The 25,320-nt window shown below is 38.8% G+C and overlaps 1 long non-coding RNA gene and 1 pseudogene across 2 annotated transcripts; one reads left to right on the top strand and one right to left on the bottom strand.

Moving 5' to 3' along the window:
- Positions 1 to 8,302: 8,302 nt before the first annotated feature.
- Positions 8,303 to 10,815, bottom strand: LOC133730702 (cytochrome P450 736A117-like; annotated as a pseudogene).
- A 31-nt stretch (positions 10,816 to 10,846) lies between these two features.
- Positions 10,847 to 14,489, top strand: LOC133734385 (uncharacterized). 2 transcript variants are annotated; one of them, XR_009858246.1, is made up of 9 exons: positions 10,847 to 11,121; positions 11,487 to 11,558; positions 11,728 to 11,793; positions 11,888 to 12,006; positions 12,130 to 12,297; positions 12,629 to 12,689; positions 12,779 to 12,850; positions 13,713 to 13,773; positions 13,889 to 14,489. It is a non-coding gene; the product is annotated as an uncharacterized LOC133734385 (long non-coding RNA). The 2 variants fall into 2 exon arrangements; XR_009858245.1 differs by having other exon boundaries at positions 13,713 to 14,489.
- Positions 14,490 to 25,320: the final 10,831 nt, after the last annotated feature.

The raw sequence follows: 25,320 nt of genomic DNA, 5'->3' as shown, positions 1-25,320 counted from the left end.
AGCTATTTTAAATTTGGGATCTGTAACTTCCCTCTTTGGGGAGGTAGAGAAAAATGGTGGTGGGAAATCTCCCTCTTTCAGTCAAACATATTGATCAGACCACAGTTTTATTATTTTTCGTCGTATGATTAATACATGTTGGGGGGGAATTTAGGGTTTGAGATGGGGTTTGGCACCATTTACATGGTGGGAAACTTGCCGATCAATTTTGTAAGCGTCACACAACGGTTTTGTCCTTAAACGCCTTCTGAACTAATTCATAAGTCCATATCATACGACAAATTTTGTAAAAACGACGTCCGAAAAAATAAAAATTAATCAGATGACGGAAAAGTATGATGCGTCGTGTGATAGGCGTCGTCTGATTCAAATTTTGTAGTAGTGTTTGGCCTATAAAAACACCCTCCCCTCACTTTGGACGTTTTTCATGTATTCCTTCATCCATTTCATCTCCTTCCTCTTTCCATTTCCTCTCCATTTTCCATAGTTCTTCATCATGTAGTTCATAGTTCTTAGCTTTTGTGTAGAGAAAAGTGTATAGCTTCTTGGGTTTTGTTCTAAAACCGTAGAATCTATACATCTTTGATCAATCACACTCTAGTTTCCATATATACAAGCCTTGTTCTTCATAGCTTCTAAGAGTTTTGTGGATTTGTATGGCAATTTGGGTTTGAGAAAACCGAAATTTCCATACTTTGAAACATCTTTCACTAGTTTTTCATCAAGGAGAGCTAGTTTGGTAACCAACCACTTTCTCCACTCTTCCTCTCTTTTCCTTGATGTTATTATGTTAATGGGTTTGGTGTATGTAACTATGGGTTGTGGGTAGAATAAAATTGGGGCTAGGCCTTAGCCCTAGCCAAACTCATGTATAAAACAATGTGATGCCATGTTTTTTGATGATTATGCATGTTTTGAATCCTTTAGCTACTTTAATTTAATGCTTTCTTACATGTGTTTTTGGATTTGTCACCTAGAAGCATGTTGTAGGAATTAATGAAATCGGAAACTTAAGCTTGACAATCTTTTGTGACCGAGAAGCATGTGTAGCTAATAGGGTGGTGGTCTAGCTTATTCTTACGGGAAGAACTAGATTGCTTGGGTTTCTTACCTTGAAATTAAAGCATGATGTTGTGGGTTTAGGTTCCGGAAGAATTTAGGCTCACGGCACCAAAGACCATTTAGGATCCGGAAGATTTGAATGGTATAAAGGTTGTGTAATTTATCTTTTCTTCGGAATAGATTGTTAAATTGCATGACTAGTTGGTTTCTTGGTAGCTTCATCAAAGCACTAAGGGGAAATTTATCGAAGCATGTTGTTATTTGAAAATGAGTTACATTATATGCATGAGGGAGGCTAGGTGTGAAACCTATGCTCCTATTTATCTCATTGATTAAGGTCTCTATTTTATTTTATTTTATTTTCTTAGTTTATTTTTTGTGCAACTTATTTTACTTTATAGAAATTAAAATCAACAAAACCGATTCACCACTTTACCATTTTAAATATCATTATTGATAGTTTTGGCTTCCAAAAGGCCGAGACTATTAATTTGTAAAAAGATAGACTCGCATGTGTTTTCTAGGTTTTATTTTCGCGGTGATCTAGTTAGGATAGAGTTACTCAATCACTTGGGTACGATACTCTTACTTTTTCCCTTTACTGAAACTTGGCCTCCTATACTTGGGAGTAGGAGAAATCATACACAAATCTGCACACACTTTCATACTCAATGATGTCCCCATCAATTCTCTTGTAGAACAATAATCTGCAAATTCATCCATTCTTCGTCTGATGATGAATCGGCAAGATTCCAAAATTCCTCATCTGCAGCATTTGAAGATGAATCTGAAAATTTTTGATCCATGTTCCTGATACTCAAGAAGAGAGAGGAAATTTGAAGAGAGAAATTTCTCTGAAATTTTGAAGTCATGTGTAAGACCTCGGAAATTTGTTATTAATTCCTAAATGTTTCCTGGGATTAATAAAGTGTTCGTTTGTACGATTTCGTGGTTCGAGGGTGGAGTGGAATTATTTTCGGACGAATAATTATTCGAAGTGCATGTTTTAGGGGGTTATGAAGTTTGACTTTTTATACGTTAGGATTCTGTGAAAACTTTCTTCACGTATATTGTAGATCGCATCGATACAAGTTCGTGGACATGCGGAACGCGGAAATCGGAGTTCGTATGAAGAAGTTATCGCATTCGGAAAAAGTTTCCATTTTGGTTAAATAGGAAAAAAATCAGAAAAATCAGAAGTTTCCGAAAAGGGAAACTTTTTCTCTCTCTTCAGTCCCGAGCCCAGTTTCGCCTCCTCCCTTCGCCGGCCGATTTCTCGCTAGTCCGGCCGCCTTTTGCTTTGATCTCAAAGGGAATCCTGCTCTCCTCAGTCCCCTCTACACGTCTGTGGTGGTGATTCGTCGTGGGAAGCACCGTAGACGACGCTACAAGGCCGGGAAGTTTGGCGACGGCGATGTTTCGAACCCAGATCGGAGATCACGTTTCCGGCCACCATAGCCGGTGATTCTTGGGGGCTTTTCTATCCCAAAAGATGTAGATTCTATACCCAAGACGGCTTGCAACGATTCAAAGTGTGGAGGTCGAATTTTGAAGATTGTGATTCTAGGGTTCTTCGAATTTCTGAACTTGCCAGGTAAATTCCGGCCAAATGGCTTTGTTTCTGACTTTGTGCTAGCTATGAAAGTTTCAATTGGAGTTGAGATGAAGAACTTTGGTACGTGTTGGGAGTTTTGCCAAATTTTGACTTTTGTTTGGCGGCGGTGCCGCCACTGTGGTGGTGTTTTCCGGCGGCTTCCGGCCACCTCAGGGATGGTTTCTATTCCTGATTTCGATCTACTCGTCGATACGAGCATTTCGATATATAGTTTGTAATTTTTGGAAATCGTATGAGCATGTTATGAATTTTCCAAGTTTTAGGGTTTTTGGTTCGATCGGTTTTCTATCCGTGAGGATTCGGCCGTTCGATCGACTTGTAGTTTTGATTTATTTATCGTAGAAGTGTTCCGAAGACGTTGGATGGTCTCGGATGAGGATCCAACTGTGGGATCGTCGTATAATTGTGTTTTGTGAATTGTGTGCTTTGTGTTGTATTGAGTGTGACCTTGATGTGATTAGGTGATTGACGGAATTGTGTGAGCGGAGTATGGATGATTTTGTGCTTGTCTTGGTTTTGTGTGAAGATGCAGCAGGATTTGGAGGTGAGTAAATCTCACGTGGTTCATTTACGAACGGATTTATTTATTACTCGGAATTACTTGTTTAATTGTTAAATCATTTTTGAAACAAATGATTTGTTTTAAAATATATGAACTTGATCGACAACGGTTCATGGGTAAGTTAAAACAATGTTTTGATATAAAATGATTTTCGAGAAGTATAATTTATAAAACTATAGTTGGTATTAGTGGTCATTCCTGCGTGAATGACTACGTATATATATATATATATATGATTTTTCTCAGGTAAGGATGTCCTTAGTTTTTCTTATGGAACGGATTTACTGTTTTCACCCACTTTCCGATCACATTTTCACATCTTAACCGTTCTGTTTTTAGGTCCTAATGTATGGATCACCTCTGCAAAATTTCAGCCAATTTGGTGATCGTTAAGGCGTCCAAAACTGCAATTTACACGAACGAACCGAATCTGTCGAACTGGAACCGTTCGTTTACATTGTTGTAATTTGCAGTTTTGGATGTCTTAATGATCACCAATTTGGTTGAAATTTTGCAGAGGTGATCTATACATTAGGACCTAAAAACTGAACGGTTAAGATGTGAAAATTTGATCGGAAAGTGGGTGAAAACCGGAAATCCGTACCTAAGAAAAACTAAGGACGTCCTTAGTGTAGCCGGACTGTATATATATATATATATATATATATATATATATATATATATATATATATGTATATATATATATTTACGTGGAATATATATATTGATTGGCGTGTTATCAAGTGATGAGATGATTGGAATGGATTGATTATTATTCAAGCTTTTATTTCCGCACGTAAGATGTTGAATAATGAATTGTTGAACATGTGGTGAGAAAGCTATTGTGTATGTTACGAATTTTGGATTTAGGGTCGACGTAGTGACCGGTATGAGGGAATCGGATGCTCTAATCTTGGGCGGATGATGGGCTACGATTAGTTGAGGGAATCGGATGCTCTAACCTTAGGCGGATGATGGGCTACGATTGGTTAAATGTATCGGATGCCATAACCCTGGGAGGGTGACGGGCTACGATTGAGGCGAGTGTATCGGATGCCATAACCCTAGGCGGTGACGGACTACGATTGAGGTAACGATGTCGAGTTTTGAAACGAGTTATTTTGTGAGATGGTGTATTCGGAGTTGAAGGGTGAGTCTTGGTTTTAGCATGAGTTGTTGATTTCTTTAATTAATTTCCTTTTTCATTTCTATTGTTTGGTTTCTTTTTCTCTTCTATGATTGATTTTTAAGTAATCTCCTGAACTAAGTTATATGCAGGGATTACTGCTTTTGTATTGTTTGCTTTAATGTAATCTCCTGAACTAAGTTATATGCAGGGATTACTGCTTTTTGAATTGTTTGTTTTTATGTAATCTCCTGAACTAAGTTATATGCAGGGATTACCACTTTTTGTATTGCTTGTTTTAATGTAAATTCCTGAACTAAACTCTATGCAGGGATTTATATGATTTCTTTTGTTTGTCTTCATGTGATCTCCTGAACTAAGTTTCGATGCAGGGATTACTAATTGTTACCTAGTGTGATTGTATGTTTGGTTGTGTTTTGTGGAATTAAATATTGTTGCTTTAATTATCTCACGAGCTGAGAAATTATAAGCATGAGTAACGTGAGTCACTTTAATTGAGTTTACTCATACGGGCTGAAAAGCTTACCGGGTTTGTTTTGTTCAATCCCAGTGCACTATTCTATGGTGTAGGGTTTATTGTGCAGGTCAGAATATCGGGTGATCGTTATCGAAGCTGAGGTGGACTTTCCGTCACGTGGGTGTAGAAGGGCGCTTATACTTGTAGTCTTCCGCTGTGTAGTGAGTTGGTGAGAGTGGTTACACATTGAAGTGATATTTAGTTTAATTTGTAAACTATTGTAATGTAATATGTGACTCTAAAGAACGAGTCGGTATTGACATTGTGAGTTCAGTATGTTTGTTGCTTAGTTTATTTGAAAATTTTTCTAAGAGTCTTATTGTGATTGTTTGTTCTCGCGTTTCGGATTTGAATTCCTTTATTCAAAATTCGGGGCGTGACATCATGGGTGAGATGAAGGAAGAAAGAAGCGAGAAGGAAGGAGAGAGACGCACTAAGAAACAACAAAAAAATAAAAGACAGAACGAGAAGACGCTGTCAAATTTGACAGAGGAGAGGCCAATGTCTAATCCACGTGGATAAGGCATATCCATTGGAGAACAATTTGGACCTTCAAAAGTATTCGTTGGAAGGCTAGGTGGCAAAAGACCAATCTGTTGGAGATGGTCTTAGTCGTTACTTCCCACACGGTAGTGTACAGGGCTTGCTTTTGACGCATTGTACTGGTGTCAATTTCGGATTGGATTCCATCCTGATCTCATTTCAAGAGGCTTTGGTGGTGTGGAGTTGGTAGATAGGCCACTAATGGGATCTCGTACTCCTATGTTGGTCAACTTCATCTTTTGTTTAGGAGGCTTGGGTTGTTGGTTGCCGATTTCAGGTGACTACTTTGAGGTCGTGAGAGATCTCCAAATTCAGGCGACAGTTTGTTATAAACTTGGAGGACTGGAGTGGCCGTCCCCCAGAGATTAGCAGCAAATTGACGGCAATGGAGTTACTCCTGGTTTTTGCAGTGAGATGATGCGGTCTGGGCAGTCTGGGCACAACATTGAGCCTTTGGTCCTCTATTAGGTTTGGACTATGAGGTCAGATTGGGTTCTGGGCTGGGTTATTTGGATGGTTCCTTGAGATCCTCATTCATTACCTAGGTAGTGAGTGCCTAGGGTGGGAGGTCCTTCTAATCCTCTTGGTTTAATATGTACTAGTAGGAACTCTTCTATTAGTCTTTATTAGAAGTATAATTTACTATTTCTCGTACTACAATTGTTTGCTAGAATAAGAAGTTATAAATTCAATTGAAAGTGTGAATGACAAATTTGTTCTTATTTTTGTTTGAGTGATTTCATTAAACTAAGGGCATGTTTACTTACTTGGAATGGGAGGGAATGATTACTGGGTAAATTTATTCCTGCATTTACTAACACATAAAGGAATCAGAATGATTCCGGGTAAAAGTATTCACGCGTTTACTAACACATGAAGGAATCGAATGGGCGTAGGTCCCACCTCTTTATAAGGAATCTATTCCTGAATACTCAGCAATTTGATTACGAAGGGGGAGGGGATGGGTTTAGGAATCAACAATACCGATTCCTTTCTTCTCCCATTCCAGTTGTCTCCGATTCATGATTATTTTTCATTCTAAGTTAGTAAACATGCCATAAGTGAGCTTGTTCTTCTTATATTATATACAACTAAGGTAAAACTTAAAAGCCCAACTTAGCCCATGGTCAAGTCAACCAGCATACTCGAGAAAATCCCTTTAAATTTAGAAATTCACCTCCTCGCATCAACCAGGAAAAAAAAGAGGAAAAAGACACCATTCACCTCCAGAAAATCAACACAAGCATGAACTTGTTCATTACATGTTTACAAATTACAACCAAACCAAATCAACAGAAAATCACTCTCAATCTTTCCTAAAGTTGAAGAGCCAAAGAATACTGAATTTCATGTAGTTGCAGACCTAATTAATGAGGAGGCTAGAGAATGGATTCCAGCTTCTGTGTATGCTCTCTTTCCACCTCACATAGCAGAAAAAATCTTGTGTATCCCTGGAAGACGCACTTGTTCAGATCGTCTTATTCGGAGTCCAGAAAGAGGGTTTTATTCTGTGAAATCTGCTTATTGGATTGCAAGAGAACAAGTGTTACAGAATGCTCTTGCTTCCACCTCAAATGGTGATCCATTCAAAGAGCTATGGAAACAACTTTGGAAGGCAAAATTTCCAGGAAAGGTTCTTATATGCAACTGGCTCGAGCTTGTAACAATCTCTTCCCTACAAGAGAGAGACTGTCACCAAAGGCTATACTGGAACTACTGAATGTTAGCTGTGTCATCACCCCATGGAAGATACCTCACATCTCTTTTGTAAGTGTCCTCTTGCTTCACAAATACTCTCTGCACCTCCTTTCAACTTGCAACATACTTTGCTGCCTAATATGAGTTTGAAAGAATGGATGCTTGACAGAGTGCAGCAACTAAAGCCTGAGGTCCTTGAGTAATTGTTGATGATTGTGTGGGCTTTATGGAAGAATAGGAACAATGTGTTATGGTCGGGGAAGTTTCAAACTGCTCAAGACTTAGTTCTTAGCTGCTTTGCATGGTTGGAGGATTTCAAGAAAGCGCGAGGCAGCACTGTTCTACCTAAAACGATGCAGACCAAAAAATGGAAGCCAGCAAAGTCAGGTTTCAAGTTAAATGTTGGTACTGCATTCATTCCAAACCAGAATCATGGTGGAATTGGGAGAGTACTAATTAAGAGACTCGAATGGACAGTTCAAAGCGGCCTTTATGCAGCCGGTGCTGCATACTGCATCTCCAAAGCAGTTTGAGCTGCTAGCCATTCGTGCAGGTTTGGACTTACTTGCCTCTCTTCAAATTCAGAATGTCATCGTTGAGAGTGACTGTATGGAAGCCATCTCTGAAGCTTTCTGTACAGAGTATGCTTTGTTAGCAAATGAAGGCCTAATAGATGATATTCGACATGTTTGGAGTAGGCTAGATGGAGTGACACTCTGTCATACTCCAAGAGCTTGTAATGCAGCTGCTCACCGCCTAGCAGCATTAGATTTTGAAGCAGTTATAGGGGCAGTATGGTTAGATCATGCTTCTTCTAATATCATTGATGTACTGCAGCACGATTGTGCTCCTCTTTTGAGTTCCCTCTATAAAAGTTCTTTGTTTTGATTCAAAAAAAAAAAAAAGAAAGAAGTTGAAGAGCTAAACAAGGAGCATGGCGAAGAATCAATGGGATGTCATTTTACGATATTATGTTTCTGAGAGGGAAGAGTAGTATTTCTGATGTTTAATCAATGCATGATAATGTTTCCAAAGCATGAATGCAATTAAATAATCTTTCAAATTATGGAATACAATGTATAGTACATGTAATGAATGAATTAAAAGCATTTTAATTGCATTGAATTTTCTTTCTTTTGTTTTTTGTAAAAATGAGAACTAAAATACACTGGATCGAAGTACCGAACATAGGGACAAGCTCACATGAACTCTTTGTTATTTCTTAATTATACAATATGTTCTTTAACCTTGGCAAGGATATGGAATAGCCACGGCTTTAAGAGGATATTTTCTATGTACAGTTTGACCAGTTTCTTCAGTCATGTCTAAATCCTCCCCTCTTGCACCATCAGGCAATACCCAATCAAACTTGTGAATTAAATTTGCTAAAGCAATCTCTTGAACAGCCATGGCAAACTGAATTCCTGGACAACCCCTCCTACCAGCCCCAAATGGAATAAACTGGAAACCATCGTTCCCTTTATAATCTATGGCATTGTTCATAAATCTTTCTGGTTTAAACTCTTCTGGTTCTTTGTATGACTTGGGATCCCTTCCAATCTGTCATGCATTAACAAGTACTTGTGTGCCGGACAAAATGTTGTAACCGTTTATCTTTGCATCTTGGGTAGCAATCCTGGGCAATAGTAATGGAACTGGAGGATGCAAGCGAAGAGACTCCTTGATCACTGCCTTCAAATAGGGGATTTCAACCAAATTATCCTCTGTTATTATGTCTTTTATGTTTCCGACTATTCTCCTTACCTCACTTTGCAATTTCTTCATAACACTTGGATGCTTGAAAAGCTCAGACATCGTCCACTCTAAAGTTCCAAATGTAGTATCGGTCCCAGCCACGAATATATCCTACAAGAATAATATTTATGTAGTCATTAATTTTGATTAGTCAAATTAAATTATACAAATTAATTAATGAAATAATTGTCCTATCATCAACACCAACTTAACATATTACTGTGTTGTAATGAATAAAATACAAATCACATATACGAATATATATATATATATATATATATATATATATATATATATATATATATATATATATATATTCTATCCAGGACGAAGCTTTGCTTTGAAATTAAAGTGCGTATTTAGAGTTTAGGGTCACTTTTCGATCACATATCCACATTTTGACCGTTCAGTTTTCAGGCACTAATGTATAGATCATCTCTGCAAATTTTCAGTCAAATTGATGATCATTAAGGTATCTAACTTGCTTAAATCAATGGACGAATTGAATCTATCCAACCTGAACAATACTAGCTTTAAGGCAGTTATCAATGCCTTAACGATAATCAATTTGGCTGAAAATTTACAGAGATGATCTATACATTAGTACCTAAAAACTGAACGGCCGAGATGTAGATATGCGACCGAAAAGTGACCCTAAACTCTAAATGCACACTTTAATTTCAAAGTGAAACTTTGCTCTGGATAAAATCTGTGTGTTTATATATATATATATAGTCAATCATGCTTATTTAAGAGTAGTTTTAAAGCACCATAGGAAAGAGGAGAATTATTCTACGATCCCGGACTACCAAGTGGCACTGCCATGTGGTGGTCTAAACCAAAAACATCACTCGAATTTCGTGTGGACCATGCAGGGATGAAAAAAAAAAGATAAATTAAATTTAAGAGACCAATCAGAAACAAATACAAATCGTATGGGCCAATCGGACATAGATTCACTTATCTCTTTCAATATCTCTTTCAATCGGACATAGCTATAAAATTATAAGAACTTTAATTCTCAGCATTTAGATTCACTTATCTCTTTCAATATCTCAAAAAATATCTCTTAGTTGATCCATCAGCTTTGTATGTATGCTAAAGAAAGTTTGACAAGCTAGGTTACAAGTGATGAGACAAAATTAAACCAGACAAAGAGTAGTCTTTTTTATTTATTTTTATTTTTTATTTTTTTTTATTTTATGCGATAGAGAAAGAGTAGTTACGTACCAAGATGATAGCCTTTATGCTAACTCTATCGATGGGAAGACCGACTGTGTTTTCTTTTTGAACCGAAAGCAAAACGTCCACTAAATCCTTATGGCCATCATCCTCGTCTCCTTCAGAACCCTTTGAACTATCCATATGCTCTTGAACAACCATATCCAAAAATTCATCAAACCGTTTAGCCAGACTGTCTAGTTTAGCTTCCAAGCCATTAACACGGCTAACCCAAGCAAGCCATGGAATATAGTCACCGATATTTACACGCCCCATTAACTCTGTGAACTCTACAGAAAGCTCCATAAACATCCTCCCTCGACCTTCCCCGCGATCACTGTATTTCCTCCCCAAAGCTACTCTACAAATGACATCATTAGTAAGCCTCAGAAACATTTCTCTTAGATTCAAAACAGAGGACAACGAGCCAGTGAACAGAAACCGGGAGCCAACTTCTTGTGAACAGAAACCGGGAGCCAGTGAAGCCACTCATTTAGACCTCCTCTTGGCCTTGTAACTCGCTGCATGGCATTGACAAGTTAGACCATCTCCAACAGATGTATCTTTTGCCAGATGGATACCCAACGTCAACTTTTGACCAACCAAACTAATCTCCAACCCATTTGCCTTTTACACGTGGATTTGACATAAGAGTCTTCTCTGTCAAATTTGACAGCTTCCTCCGTTTCTGTCATTTATTTTTTTATTATTTGTTTCTCTCTCTCTTTCCCTTTCACGTCTTTCTTCCTCTCCTCTCACCCAGAAATTCAAGTTTTCCTCTCTTCAAGTTTCTTTTCTCTTCTTGAATATTAGGAACATGGATCAAAATTTATCAGATTCATCTTCAGATGCTGCAAGTGAGGAATTTTGGGATCTTGCCAATTCATCATCAGACGAAGAATTGATGAATCTGGAGATTGCTGCTCTACAAGAGAAGGGAAGAAGAAGACGCCGGGGCTCAATTCCTGGTCGCATATATAAAGATAGACAACGATTGCAAGGTCAAGAAACACTCTACAATGATTATTTTGCTGAAAATCTTGTTCATGAAGAAGTTATTTCCCTTAGAGGGTTGGTTCTTGTATACATGTGTGTCTGTGTGTAGCTTGTTCTAAAGCAATTAGTCCTTTATCCAGGACAGGGAGAACCTTATATAAGCTAGGTGGGTTGGGAGGTTGTTTCAGTGTCTTTACATATCTAGTTTATTTACTCCAGATACTTGTGTGATATACACATCTGAGGTGGTACTTGGCAGTGTATTTGAAGTATCTCCATCAGCTCATGCCATGCCACATACTTTTGTTAATTCCCAACCTTTTCTGTTTTGCTTACTTGAAATTCTAATATGTTTAAGTTCATTATGCAGGCTGAGATAGAAAAGGTTAAGAAGAGAAGGGAGGAAAGAGCACTTGAAAAAGCTCAACATGAGGAAGAAATGGTAAGTTTATTGCCTGGTATGCCAAGAACTTTTCTCTTGAAAATGTTGGCATAATGAATTGGTGTGCATTTTGCCATCGGGAATAATATTTTTGCTGTTGTCATTTCTTCTTACCTTATTGGTTGATATCATTGTAGTTTTGTTATGCACCTTTCATTTCTTTCTGCAGGCACTGCTTGCCAGAGAACGCGCTCGGGCTGAGTTCCAAGACTGGGAGAAAAAAGAAGAAGAAGAGGTATTCTATTTATATACCCTTCTTTTTGCTGTGAACTTTGAATGCTCTTGTATAAGTTAACATGTTATACCGCTTTTGTTGTGCCTGGTGATAGTTCCACTTTGATCAAAGCAAAATGAGGTCAGAGATCAGATTGCTTGAAGGGCGTATCAAGCCAATTGATGTACTTTCCAAGCATCTTGATGGCTCAGATGTTTATTATCTATGCTGAAAGTTAGTTCCTTTTTCTTTCAATCCAATCCTTAAGTAATTTATCTTTCCTTGATTATGGTTGTAGTTGCTATAGAAGAATACTAACTAAAAACATGTTCTTTTTACTTTTTATGAAACCTATAGTTGAAGCTTTACTGACCTTCAAGAGCAGATTGGAAAATATCCGTGTCTCAAACAATGGACATTTCAGTAGTATATTATAAACTGAAGGACCCTTGTCAACTTAGCACCATTTGCTCCAAGAGTTTTCATGTCACAATCTGTCCTGGTCTTAATGATGTCATCAGACAGGTATTAACTTTCAACAATAATTGTAAATGTTGTAATGCTTTGTGCTGGTGGTTTTTATCTGAACTTTCATAATGGTTGAACTTTCAACAATAGTTGACTGTATCTACATATATGCAAAACATGATGGAATGATTGAAAACTCAAAATGCCATGTTTCAGATCAAAAACAAAAAGAGGTTGAATTAAAATCAAGTTAAGTGACATGCTATTTGTGAGTGAGTACGTACAGCATAAGTTTCAATTGAGTTTTCTTTTCAGCAGCCAAAGAAAGGGTAAAACAAATTTAATGCATATGATTAACACCCGTATATGCCTAATTCTGGTGGTTAAGATGGCAGAAGAGAATGATAAAGAACCGGGAATCTGCTGCTCGTTCACGTGCAAGGAAGCAGGTCTAGTTTTCATTCTTTTATCGTTGATCTTAGATTCCACCTGTGCTTTTCTTTTGTTACTTTCATCTGAAAAGAGAGAGTTGCAACAGGCTTATACAAACGAACTGGAGAACAAAGTTTCACGTCTGGAGGAGGAAAATGAAAGGCTAAGGAAGCAAAAGGTTGGGGTTTCTTTCTTTATGATATCTTTTTGGTATTTCATTCATTTGGCTTCTTCAATACACGTTGATTATTAAATGGATAATTGTAGTTGGCTCCACTACTACTACAATCAATACATTTTGTTTTCTTCAAAGAAAGAGATAGCTTTAGTTGGCTGTCTATTAGTTCAGACACAAGCTCTTTGCAGGTGATATTGGGACACATACGCACAAACACCATTCACATGATCTCATGACCATTAGAAATTGTGGTTTGGCTTTTGGGTTAATATTTTCTTGATTTGACTGATTAATATGACAATTAGGGTCACTGATTCTGGAACACATATAGAACAATGCATATTTGTTTTACTTGTTAATGTGGCTAGCTAGAGTTGATAAAGTCACGGTTTTGGGTGATGGAATGTGGGAAAGCATGTGTGTCTGTTTGTTGTTAGTGAGAAAATTGTTTAGTAAATGAATATGGATGCTGAGGGGCATCATCCAAACAATCACGCAGTACAGAAGGAATAAAGAAAGCATGATTTCTTATTTGACTTCTATTGCAAAGTTGCCATTTCATCCAGCAGTAGACCACTAACACACTCTTGTGATACCCAATTAACTGTGAAAGGGACAAATATAGCCCCAAATATGGTGCATAAACACCAACCTTCATTCATTTGCAATTATTTGGCCAAAATTTGTCTGCTATATTTTAAAGTAATATTATTCTGCACATTCATTTTGTATTGACTGTGTTCAATTTGAATAAGTTACCTTCTTTCCAATACTTGTGTCTTTAGGAAGTATATCTGCCACATTTTTCTTCTATTGTATCTGCTTTTGATTCTAACATTCTAAGTTTTATCTCTTTCTGTAGACGCATTGTTGGGAATTAAGGATTTATTCCTTAAGCATCCAGAAGAGATGAACCACTATCAGTTAAGTTACAGTTCAATTTGCTGTCATGTTGCATTGTGGTCAGACATTCTGTACCTACATGTACGTTTGCAAAGCATAATTAGCTATAATCAGCCACACTCATCGTACCGCCAGAGATACCAACTACCGTCAAAGGAGTAACCCACAGATAGGCAGCCAGGCGGGCCACGGCCTGAGCACAAGAGTTCCCCGGGATCACCGCTGACGCGCCGCCACGCACTCTGCCAAGACGGCATCAGAAGCTACTGAAACTGGGAACTGAAGCACATCAGTCCCACATCGAAAACAAAGAGAAGATCAAACTTCTCCTCACCTATAAAAGGTCCTCTCTTCTCTCTTCATTAATTATGCATTAACTACTCATTTTATTATTATGCTGCCTATATATCAACTGACTTAGGCATCGGAGAAGTGAAGACCGCCCAACGCGGTCTCCCTCTGACGCCTTGTCTTTCATTTAGCAGCCAGCAAGAATCACCAAGTATAGAGTAGCGGTCCGCCCGCCGGACCCGCGTTAAACGAAGGTTTGGCTACCGCCAGACTTTGAGCATTAACACATTCAATGCTGGTGAGCTTGGTGAAGACAGAATAGACTGGAGAACAAAGTTTCACGTCATGAAAGCCTTCTAGATTTTTTTGTTTGGATCAGTTCGTTGGTTTCCAGCGATGCACTTGATGTTTATGTTGAAAAGCTGTTTATGTTTCGATTATATGTATTCCCATATCTCAAATGTCTCATAATCTCAATTGCATCTCAATTGATTTACAAGATAAAAAAAAGAAGGAAAAACAACATAAATAGAATTTTATATATTAAAGTAATATTCAAATTTGACATAACCATTGGAGCTTAAAGGATGTCAAAATGTTGTTATATCAAATTTGCCATGTCAAAGCCATTGGAGATGCTCTTAGAAGACAAAATGGAACTACATATATAAGTGAAACTGCAGTTGTTACAAATATAGATGGGAAAATAATTCTTAGAGAGAAAAAGTTGTTGCTAAGCCGAAGGACCAGAAAAGAATGGATTTCCATAGCATGTACATTGGAAGAAAACACAAATGAATGTTGATAACTCGTACGTTTTGCATCAGGAGATGAAAGTTAACATGACTGGACAGTTTAAAAGAGTACACTTAAAAACTTATAGGGATATGAACACCTGAAACATATAGTACAAGCAATAATATTTTAAATGCAACTAAGGGACTAGCATGATGAGGCGGTGCCCATGTGCACACAAGCTAGGGCTGGCCCTGGTACGGTAACCGACTTTTTTAGGCTGAGCCGACTACCGTACCGAATGAGGCGGTAATTCAAAAATTCAAACCACTACCGTCCCGCCAAAATCGGTAACCGTACATTTCGGCTACCGGAAATCCGGTCGGTTATGGCTCGGTTACAGCCCAACCGAAGTGAATAAATGGGCCAAACTAATATTGAAAATTTTCAGCCCAGTTACTCAATCAAACTGTGTTAGGTCCTTTTTTTCTGAGCAGTTATTCAATGGATACCAATTACTCAACTCAGCACCAACAATATATCTTCATCAAGTCTATTTCTCACCTTCTTATAGAGATGTGAGTTGTAGACTTGATGTTTCTCTATTTTAGCCTTTTTCCAGTTCCACATTACAAGAAATCAAGAATACAAGTTTAGAAATCATGTGCAATTCTGATTTCAAAGTCTAAACCTACTTAAATTACATAACTTCATAATAGGAAGTACAAATAAACAAAAATCTGCTTCTGATTCACTGATTTGATGACTTCAATCACTTGACAAAAAACAAGCAGCTATATCTTCAGGCTTCAGCACCAAGCGTTTGCAGCATCCAAATCTTCATACAACAGTTGTTGTAGAAGAGTTTGCACCTCCCAAATGCAGCACAGCAGTTGCTTCAAAGTAAAAAACAGAAAACAAATATAAACAGCCAAGTGTAAGTTGATGCAAATATAAAAAAAAATGCAAGTAAGCTAATACAAGATTACAAGTTCAAATTATACCTTTCTGCAGTTCTTCTAGATCCTTATACAAGGACAACTCATCCGTTGTTGTAAATCATGTTCAGTTCATACTTTTAGTAAATCACAATACTTATTCGCAATCATGTTCAGTTCATACTTTTAGTAAATCACAATACTTATTCACAATCATGTTCAGTTCATACTTAATTCCATTATTTTCAGAGGGTCACAAATTCACAATACATGAATACATATTCACACATACTCTCACAAAGCAGTTCAATACTCAATGTTCAATTCATACACACTTTTTCACAGAAAGTCACAGTAATAAGAGTTTTCACAGAAAGTCACAGTAATAAGAGTTGCTCGAATGCAAAGTAAAATTTTAGCACCCATAATCACATACTTCTTATACACAAAGTCATAATCAGATACTTATAAGTTATACACAAAGTTAGAATCAGATAGAGCATCTATGAAAGAATCAAAACCCATCAAAGCACACACAAGTTTAGTTACCTAATCAAAGACCTCGATCACCTCTCTGCCTCTACATAAACTGATAAACTCTCAACTGAAATCCATGGTCAATACGTTGAAGCTTCAAAGGACTTTCCTACCAAAACACATATTAACATATATATTAGATAACCACGATCACTTGCAAACAATCAATTAAAAAAATCAACAACATATTACATTTTTTTCATACAGATTAGACTAAAAGGAGTAACAAGAGTACAACACTAAAAGGAGATAGATTTTACCGAATTTTTGTGCTCTGAACCACCACTTCAACACCGTATATATATCTGAGAACAATCAGCTGATCTAGGGTTGGGTCGAAGGATTTGGGGATTTCAAAAATCAAATGATATTGGGTTGAAACTTATGTTGGTGAGGTTCTCATCTTGCGTAGATCACTAGATCGTGTTTTTCGGATTCGATTGGGCAAAGTTTTGATAAAATTGGGGCTGGATTCAAGAAATTGTGGCTGGGTTCTTAGAGGAAGAGAGAGGAAGAGAGGGTCGAGAAAGAGAGGCTCTAAACCACCACTTCAACACCGTATAAGCCTCTGAGAACAATCAGCTGATCTAGGGTTGGGTCGAAGGATTTGTGGCTGGGTTCTTAGAGGAAGAGAGAGGAAGAGAGGGTCGAGAGAGAGAGGCTGCACAAACAAATGACCTAACTCGACTGGACCCCTTAGGTTATCCCGTGGTCTCTACTAAGATCCAACGGCTGTCATTCATAGATGCTAAAATCAATGGCCTAAAACATACCTAGTATTAAAAATAAATAAAATAATAATAAAAGTATATATATACGGCTGGTCGGTAATACCGTATATATATAGTTCTACATACCGTTACCGAGCCGACAACGTATATACGGTTCGGCAGAACCGAACCGGACCTTCGGCTACCATTTTTGTCGGCGCCGACAGCGGCGGTTCGGCCGGAACCGGCCGGTTTCGGTAGCTCCGGCATTTTAAGCCAGCCCTAAAATATTTCAAATAAAGATTTTGGTTTGTTATTGCTTGTGACACAAGCAATAACAAACCAAAATCTTTATTTGAAATATTTTCTTGCCCTAAGAAATATTAATATTTTCTAGTTGCCATATCCATGGAGCTACCCTCTTACAAGTTCCATAATAACACCAATACACGTAAGACTGACAAACAAGTGATCAGCGAAAGCAAGTCACAAGCTCCTCCCAAGTTAACCAATAGAAATCTCCTACACCTTGAAAAACAATTCAGAATTTGGAAAGCTGTAAACTGGTTAGACTAGTTCTAGTTAAATCTAATTCAACATTAAACATACTTTTCATAGGAGTTCATATATACGCCGCCTTCGAAGATTTCTGGCGTCCCCATTTGTCGGTGTGAAAAGTGGAGACTGAACTGCACCTTTTTAAAAACTGTAATGTGGTGGCTTGTTTTTGGCTTCACACAAAGCTGGTTTGCGTGCTAGAAACCATCAAAGCTCTTCACTTCCAGGTTGGTTGTTTGATATGAGAGTCTCTTCCAGCTCCACAACTTGATACGAACTTGATACGTTCTTTATGGCTTTATGGACTATTTGGGTGGAAAGGAACAATATAGTATGGAATGGTGGTAACTTTATACCTATGCATGTTGGACTGAGTCACTTCTTAATTGTATCCCTTGATTGTAGAAATTGTTATGTAATTAGGATTGTGTAATTATTTAGAATGTTATGTAGTTAAGGGGGAGTATATTACGATGTAATTAGGTAATCACTTTCCTATTAGGTTTCTGCATACTTTGTATATATACTCTGCTTTTGGAGAAATCAAGATACATAAGAAATTCCCAAACTTTCTCTTTGCCTTTGTTCTGTTTGACTTGGTATCAGAGCAGAGATCCGTCTGGACTCTGTTTGTTTGTTTCCGGTGCATATTTGTCTTTGTACTCTTTAAGAGTTTGTCCTTTGTCTTCATCCTCTGTTCCTTTTGCCCTAAAACCCTAAAGTTTGCAATACCTTGCCGTCAGCCTCTCCTTCCTTAGCCGTGTCAAATTTTGTGGTTTGTGTTGCTGCTTGAAGAAGAAGAATGGCAGATTTGTCCCTTAGTTCGTTGTTCAACAGTCAAGTGACTTGCAACTATTGTAAAACTATTGGCCATTACAAGAGTCAATGCCCCAAGTTGCTAAGACTCAACTCCAATAACTCTGGTTGGAAAAGAAGTAACAATGGTCTGAAAAGCAAGGTGGCAATCCAATTGGTGTAGGAGCAAGAACCTGATTTCTATGATGTGGAGGGTGAAGATCAAACTAAGGGTAATGTTTCCCTAACTTAGGAGAAACGAGGTAAAATTGGTGCAGGAGCAAGAACCTGATTTCTATGATGGGGAGGGTGAAGATCAAACTAAGGGTAATGTTTCCCTAACTCAGGAGAATCGAGGTAAAATTGGTGTCGCTTTAAATGTTTCTGGCTTTACTGGTAGTAATACATGGATAATTGATTCTGGTGCGTCTGATCATATGACCTATGATAAGTCTTTCTTCGTCACGTTGTCCTCCCCATCCATAACGCATGTCTCTAATGCCAATGGTGAGTCCTTTCCGGTCTTAGGAATTGGGTCAGTCCAGGTTATACCGTCCATTACTCTTTATAATGTCCTCTATGTACCCTCTTTATCTCATCATCTTTTGGCTGTGTCTCAATTAAACACACAAAACAAATGATCTGTCACCTTTTATCCTATGTATGTTATCTTTCAGGATCTGTACACTCGGGTGATAATTGGCAAGGGAGATCTGAGGGAGAGACTGTTTCACTTGGATTGCATGTACAGAGGACCGACACAAGCACCATCAAGTCCACAAGGTCCTGTTGCCCTGACATTGAGTTCTGATCGGATGAATGAATTGTGGTTGTGGCATCGCCGTTTGGGCCACCCATCCTTTGGTGTCATGAAGAAATCCATGCCTTCCCTTTTTTTTTTGGGAATAAGTGATTCTAGTCTACATTGTGAAACCTGTTCTTTAGCCAAGAGTCATAGGTCTAGTTATCCTTCTAGCTTTCAGTCTAGTACAATGCCTTTTGAATTAATTCATTCTGATTTATGGGGACCTTCCAAAAATTCAACTCTTTCAGGAATGCATTATTTTGTTTTATTCATTGATGATTTCACCAAATTAACTTGGGTTGTTTTGTTTAAGTCAAAAGATGCAGTTTTCTCTGCCTTTACAGCATTCCATAATCTTGTTCGTACCCAATATGATGCTCGTATTAAGGTCTTTCGGTCTGATAATGGGGGGGAGTTTGTTAATCATTCATTTCGTGATTACTTCTAATCTCATGGAATTGTTCACCAAACCACTTGCCCACAAACACCAGAACAGAATGGGGTCTATGAGCGGAAGAATTGTCATTTGTTAGACATGGGTCGCGCCCTTCTCCTTAGTGCCAATATGCCTAAATACCTTTCGGGAGAGGCAGTGTTGTGTGCCTCCCATCTTATTAATCGTCTCCCATCTTTCTCTCTTCAAGGTCGTATTCCATTCGAGGTATTGTCTAGTTATGTCTCTATCCCATCTCTTAATACCCTTCCTGCTCGTGTCTTTGGTTGTGTAGCCTATGTCCATCTCTATAAGAACCAAAGTTCTAAGTTAGATGCAAGGGCTCTCAAGTGTGTCTTTGTCGGGTATGGGACTCAGCAGAAAGGATACAAGTGTTATCATCCTCCCTCTCAACGATTTTATGTCACCATGGATGTGACATTCAGTGAGGATACATGTTATTTTCCACCTTCTACAACTCATAGTCAGGGGGAGCAGGGTGTTTTTTATGAAGGACAGTGCCAAACAGGGCCAACGATTGATCGCTTTATCTCAAACGATCGATCGTTTAGTGAAGAGGAAGTGTCCAATGCCTCGGAAACCAACGACATTCCTACAGAATAGAAAAGGCAATTGCCGAACAGAGCGTTGCGAGTTCCGAAACAGAAAAGGAAATTGCTGAATCGTCTAGCCTTCACCATGCAACTACCGAACAGAGTATTGCAAGTTCCGAAACAGAAAAGGTAATTGCTGAATTGTCTACTCTTCTCCATGCAACTGCCGAACAGAGCATTGTGAATCCCGAAACAGAAAAGACAATTGCCGAATCGTCTACCCTTTAAGAAGAAGCTCCTAATCATTCAGTCTCTCTCTCTCCATCAACAGTCTCCCCTGTTCAATCTTCATCTGAGGTACGTAGTAGTTTGCCTTTGTCCTATAACGAATTAACCTACCTTTGTCTAATAGTGTTACTCCTTTAATTGATTCTACACATGTTCAAACACGAGTCTTACCAAAATGGCCCAATCGTGGTCAGCCTCACAAGAAATATGAACCAAGTTTGTGTGCTAAGACCAAATACCTTATAGCTAATTATGTGTCTACTCATAGGTTGTCTAAACCATATGTAGTCTTTGTGAATCAATTATCTTCTGTCACTTCCTAGTAAAGTGCAGGATGCAATGAAGGACGAGAAGTGGGCAAAAGCAATGGCCGTGGAGATGGATGCACTTGAGAAAAATCAAACGTGGGAGTTAGTAGCACTACCTCCTGGAAAGAAAACAGTTGGGTGCAGGTGGATGTATACAGTGAAGCATAATTCTGATGGTTCAGTAGACAGATATAAGGCAAGGCTAGTAGCAAAGGGTTACACCCAGAAGTATGGCGTGGACTATGATGCCCCAGTAGCAAAAATCAATACAATTCGGGTACTTCTATCTCTAGCAACTAATCTTGATTGGCCTCTTCAACAGTTTGATGTTAAGAATGCCTTCTTACATGGTGATTTGAATGAAGAAGTCTACATGGACTTGCCTCAGGGGTATGGTACTTCCACTGGGACCAGGGTGGTGTGTCGTCTAAGGAAGTCTCTATATGGCCTCAAACAGTCCCTAAGAGCTTGGTTTAGTCGGTTCACAACTTTTATGAAACGGATTGGATACAGGCAGAGCAACTCTGATCATACTCTATTCCTTAAGCATCAGAAAGGTAGAGTCACGGCTCTAATTATTTATGTGGATGACATGGTAGTGACAGGTAATGATCTTGAGGAGATGAGGAAGTTGCAAAGAGAGTTGTCTGCAGAGTTTGAGATGAAAGACTTGGGGAGTTTAAAATATTTCTTGGGGATTGAAGTTGCTCGAGGAAAAGATTGTATTATGTTGAGCCAGAGAAAGTATGTTCTTGATCTGTAAGCAGAAACAGGTATGCTCGATTGTACACCAGCTGATACACCTATGGAGCAGAACCATCGGTTAGCTGAGTATCCGGATTAGGTACCCACAAACAAGGCCAGATATCAAAGGTTAGTTAGGAGATTAATTTATTTGTCGCACACTATACCAGATTTAGCTTATGCGGTTAGTGTTGTGAGTCTGTCACGCCCCGGATTTTGAATGATAAATTCAAATCCGAAACCTGAATAATTACAATTACAAAATCCAAATCTCGAAACTTCGAGTTCATTATTACAATTCACTCTCACAATATATTATAAAGCTCAAATGAGCATAACACACCTCACAACTTACAATTGTTGTAAAACTCTAACAATTGCTCTAACCGCGCGATCACCGTCCTGGTTCTCCTGTCCTGTAGGATTACCCGCTACACAATTTGAATAGTGTACCGGGAGTTGCAACAACACAAAACCCGGTAAGCTTTTTACAGCCAGTATGAGTAAACAAGAAAGAACTGTTGATTTATTAGATTTCAAGACTACCACAAACCCACGTTACTTTCTCACTCTCATATATATATATATAGACACTTATGAGTTACTCTCAATTTAGCTCATAAGATCACTCACTCTCATATATATATGTAGACACTTATGAGTTACTCTCAATTTAGCTCATAAGATTTCCCAACATTTGGTAGACAGACTCATATATATATATAGACCCTTATGAGTTACTCTCAATTTCCCTCATAAGGTTACCATATATATATTGACACTTATGAGTTACTCTCAATTTCACTCATAAGGTCACTCCACATTTGGCAGACAGACTAGAGCTCTAACTGAACGTAACCACTCGTCCGGCCACAGACGTGATTACGATTTAATACTATTAATAACCACCAGCCCGGTACGAGAGCGTGATTCACTAATAGATGCCATGGTCACCTCGTGACCTAGTGATCTCCACAGATCACAACAATTTATTGTTCCTCAACAATAAAACTCAACACCTCTCACAATATATTGTTTCTCAACAATAAACTCAATACCTCTCACAATATATTGTTTCTCAACAATAAACTCAATACTTCTCACAATATATTGTTTCTCAACAATAACTCAACACAACTCCAACAATACATATTATTTCACGTAATAATATATATACAGACATTCACACAGGAATGTCTAGTAACACCAACAATAGTTCATATGATTGCAACAAAATAAAGCAATTAATTGTATTGGGTTCGTAATATGAACCACGTGAGGTTTACTCACCTCGATAATCCCGCTGCGTCTTCAATTCAGCTCAAAATACGATCCACAATCGTCCACCAACTCAAACCGTCAATCACCTAGTCCAATAATGATCTTGACTTAGCCAACAACTCAAATATGTAATTAAACGACGATCCAACGCTCAGATTCAAATTAAACGATGATCCAACGGTCGGATCTGAATTTAATGATGATCCAACGGTCGGATCCTCACGGATCGCCTTTAGGATCATCCTCCAAAATTATCACGAAGATCCAACGGTCAGATCTTCCTGAATTGCCTTTACTAACATCTCCACAAAATTATATGAAAATCCGACGGTCAGATTCTCACGAATCGCCTTCCGAATCACTATTTCTCAATTATACGAAGATCCAACGGTCGGATCTTCGCCCGTGACCTCACAAAGTCACCGGGACAGTCATACGATCAACATATCCAAAATTGAAGCAAAACCGATGGTCAGATCTTCACAGATCGTAAACCGAAGATAAACGTAAAAACGTTAAATAGTAACGTCAAAACGAAAATCCACTATTTATCAACTTTTTCTAACATGACCATGTTATATATCAAAACGCTCGTATGGATGCATAGATCATCGCCTAGATAATGAAAACTCGAAATATGGTCTGATGCGCCGCCACAAGCGGTGGTCAGTGGGCGGTCAACGCGGCGGTCAACGCCGGTCAACCACCTCAGATGGCAAAGTGACCAACTACAAACTGGTTCAAAATGAAAGGGTGATCGACTTCCATACCTGGAGCTAAGTCTGGTTTGACCTAGATCGTCCTAGATCAAGCGTTGAAGTTGGATTAATCTCGTGCGTCTGATCAGATTCAGATTAAATCAGGGACGTCGAAAAAGTCAAACCATGATCTAGCGTTCTATACACAAAATCGTGATGAAAGGCTTACATGGGGATAATCAGGGGGAGGAGGAGATCACGAAAATGGGGAGGATCGGCCTGTGCAACGCCGGAAAAGTGGTTTTCCGGTCGGGTCGGGTTCTAGCTTCGGGGGGGGCTTCGATCTCCATCTGGGGGCAGCGGCGGGGCAAGGCGGTGGCAGGGAGCGGCTGGGCGGCTCGAGGCGACCTCGGGGAGGGCCGGGTCGTGGCCGGAGGACGAGCGACGGCGCCGCTGGAGTCGGGTCGGGTCGGCGGGTCGGCAAGCGTGGGGAGGGCTTTGCGCGAGAGAGAGAGAGAGAGGGGGGGGGGACTATTCCGCAAAAAAAGGAATTTTTTGTCCTTGAATGAAAAATAAAATCAGAATTTTCCTATTGATAGAAAATTCCCAATTTTCAAAAATTCATAACTTAATCATACGAACTCCGAATATTGCGTTCCACATGTCCACGAACTCGTATCGACGAGCTCTACAACTTTCATGAAGGAAGTTTTCCCAAATTTTGAATGTATAAAAAGTCAACTTTGTTGACCCCCTAAAAACGTTCGTTTTCGAAAATAAAATCGTTCGAACTAATTCCACAACTTCTCCGAGCCTCGTACTCGCTCCCACTATCGTGAAATCATTTCTAAAAATCCACGGAATTTAATTTGGATTTTCCGGGGTATTACAGTCTACCCTCCTTAAAGAAATTTCGTCCCGAAATTTGAGCGTAAGTCAATTCCTCTTGATTAAGGTTGACCTAACCATAGAATCTCCATCTCTTCCAAATCTGTAGTAATCTACAGAGCCACAATCCTTTGTATAAAAATACATTCCTATGGCCACTAAATCCTTCATCACAAACGTAAACTCACACAACAACTGCTCAACAACACTCCACATCACATACACAAAATCGTCACATGGATCATCTCATAGATCCTCACATAGATCTTCACATAGATCATCACATAGATCTTCACATAGATCATCACTCTGTACTGGCATACAAGCACAGTAAACGCTCTCACAAAGTGTTTCGCTACTCAATTAGCATCACGGTAAATCTCCATAGTAAAACTTAAGCATGCACCACTCTTCACAACCATAGAGATGCATCACTCAAAACAAATCATCCCCAAAAGCACGCCAATAAATTATGTCATCCAATGATGATGACTTGGGCTTGCTCAATCCTTGGGCTAAGCACTAGGGCTGGCCATTTGGGCCTGAAGAAATCGGACCATCCACATTTCGAACCGGCCCAAACCAATTTGGGTTTAACATTTGGGCCTACTATTCGGGCAGAACAATTGGGCTTACCATTTGGGCCTACCATTCGGGCCGAACAATTGGGCTTAACATTTGGGCCTACCAATCGGCCGAACCAAAAGCATTTTGAATAGGCCCAACCAATTTGGGCTTACTATTCGGCCCACAAAGTTTAGCTCGGCTACGGTATGAAATTGTACATACCGTAGGTATACCGTATATACGTATGCATACCGTACAGACCGTATATACATATATATACCATACATACCGTATATACGTCCGTATATCAAGCATATACGAGATCCAAAAATATTTGTAGGAGGTAAGGTTCGAACTCCCGACCTCGAACACGAAGGTTTTGCTCTCAACCACTGAAGCAAGAGCTGCCTTCATTAATATATGCTCACGTGTTATAT

Source organism: Rosa rugosa, chromosome 2 (genome assembly GCF_958449725.1).
Source record: "Rosa rugosa chromosome 2, drRosRugo1.1, whole genome shotgun sequence".
Lineage (NCBI taxonomy): Eukaryota > Viridiplantae > Streptophyta > Magnoliopsida > Rosales > Rosaceae > Rosa > Rosa rugosa.
Note: the sequence above shows the minus strand (reverse complement) of the source record. Positions and strands in the feature narration are given on the sequence as shown.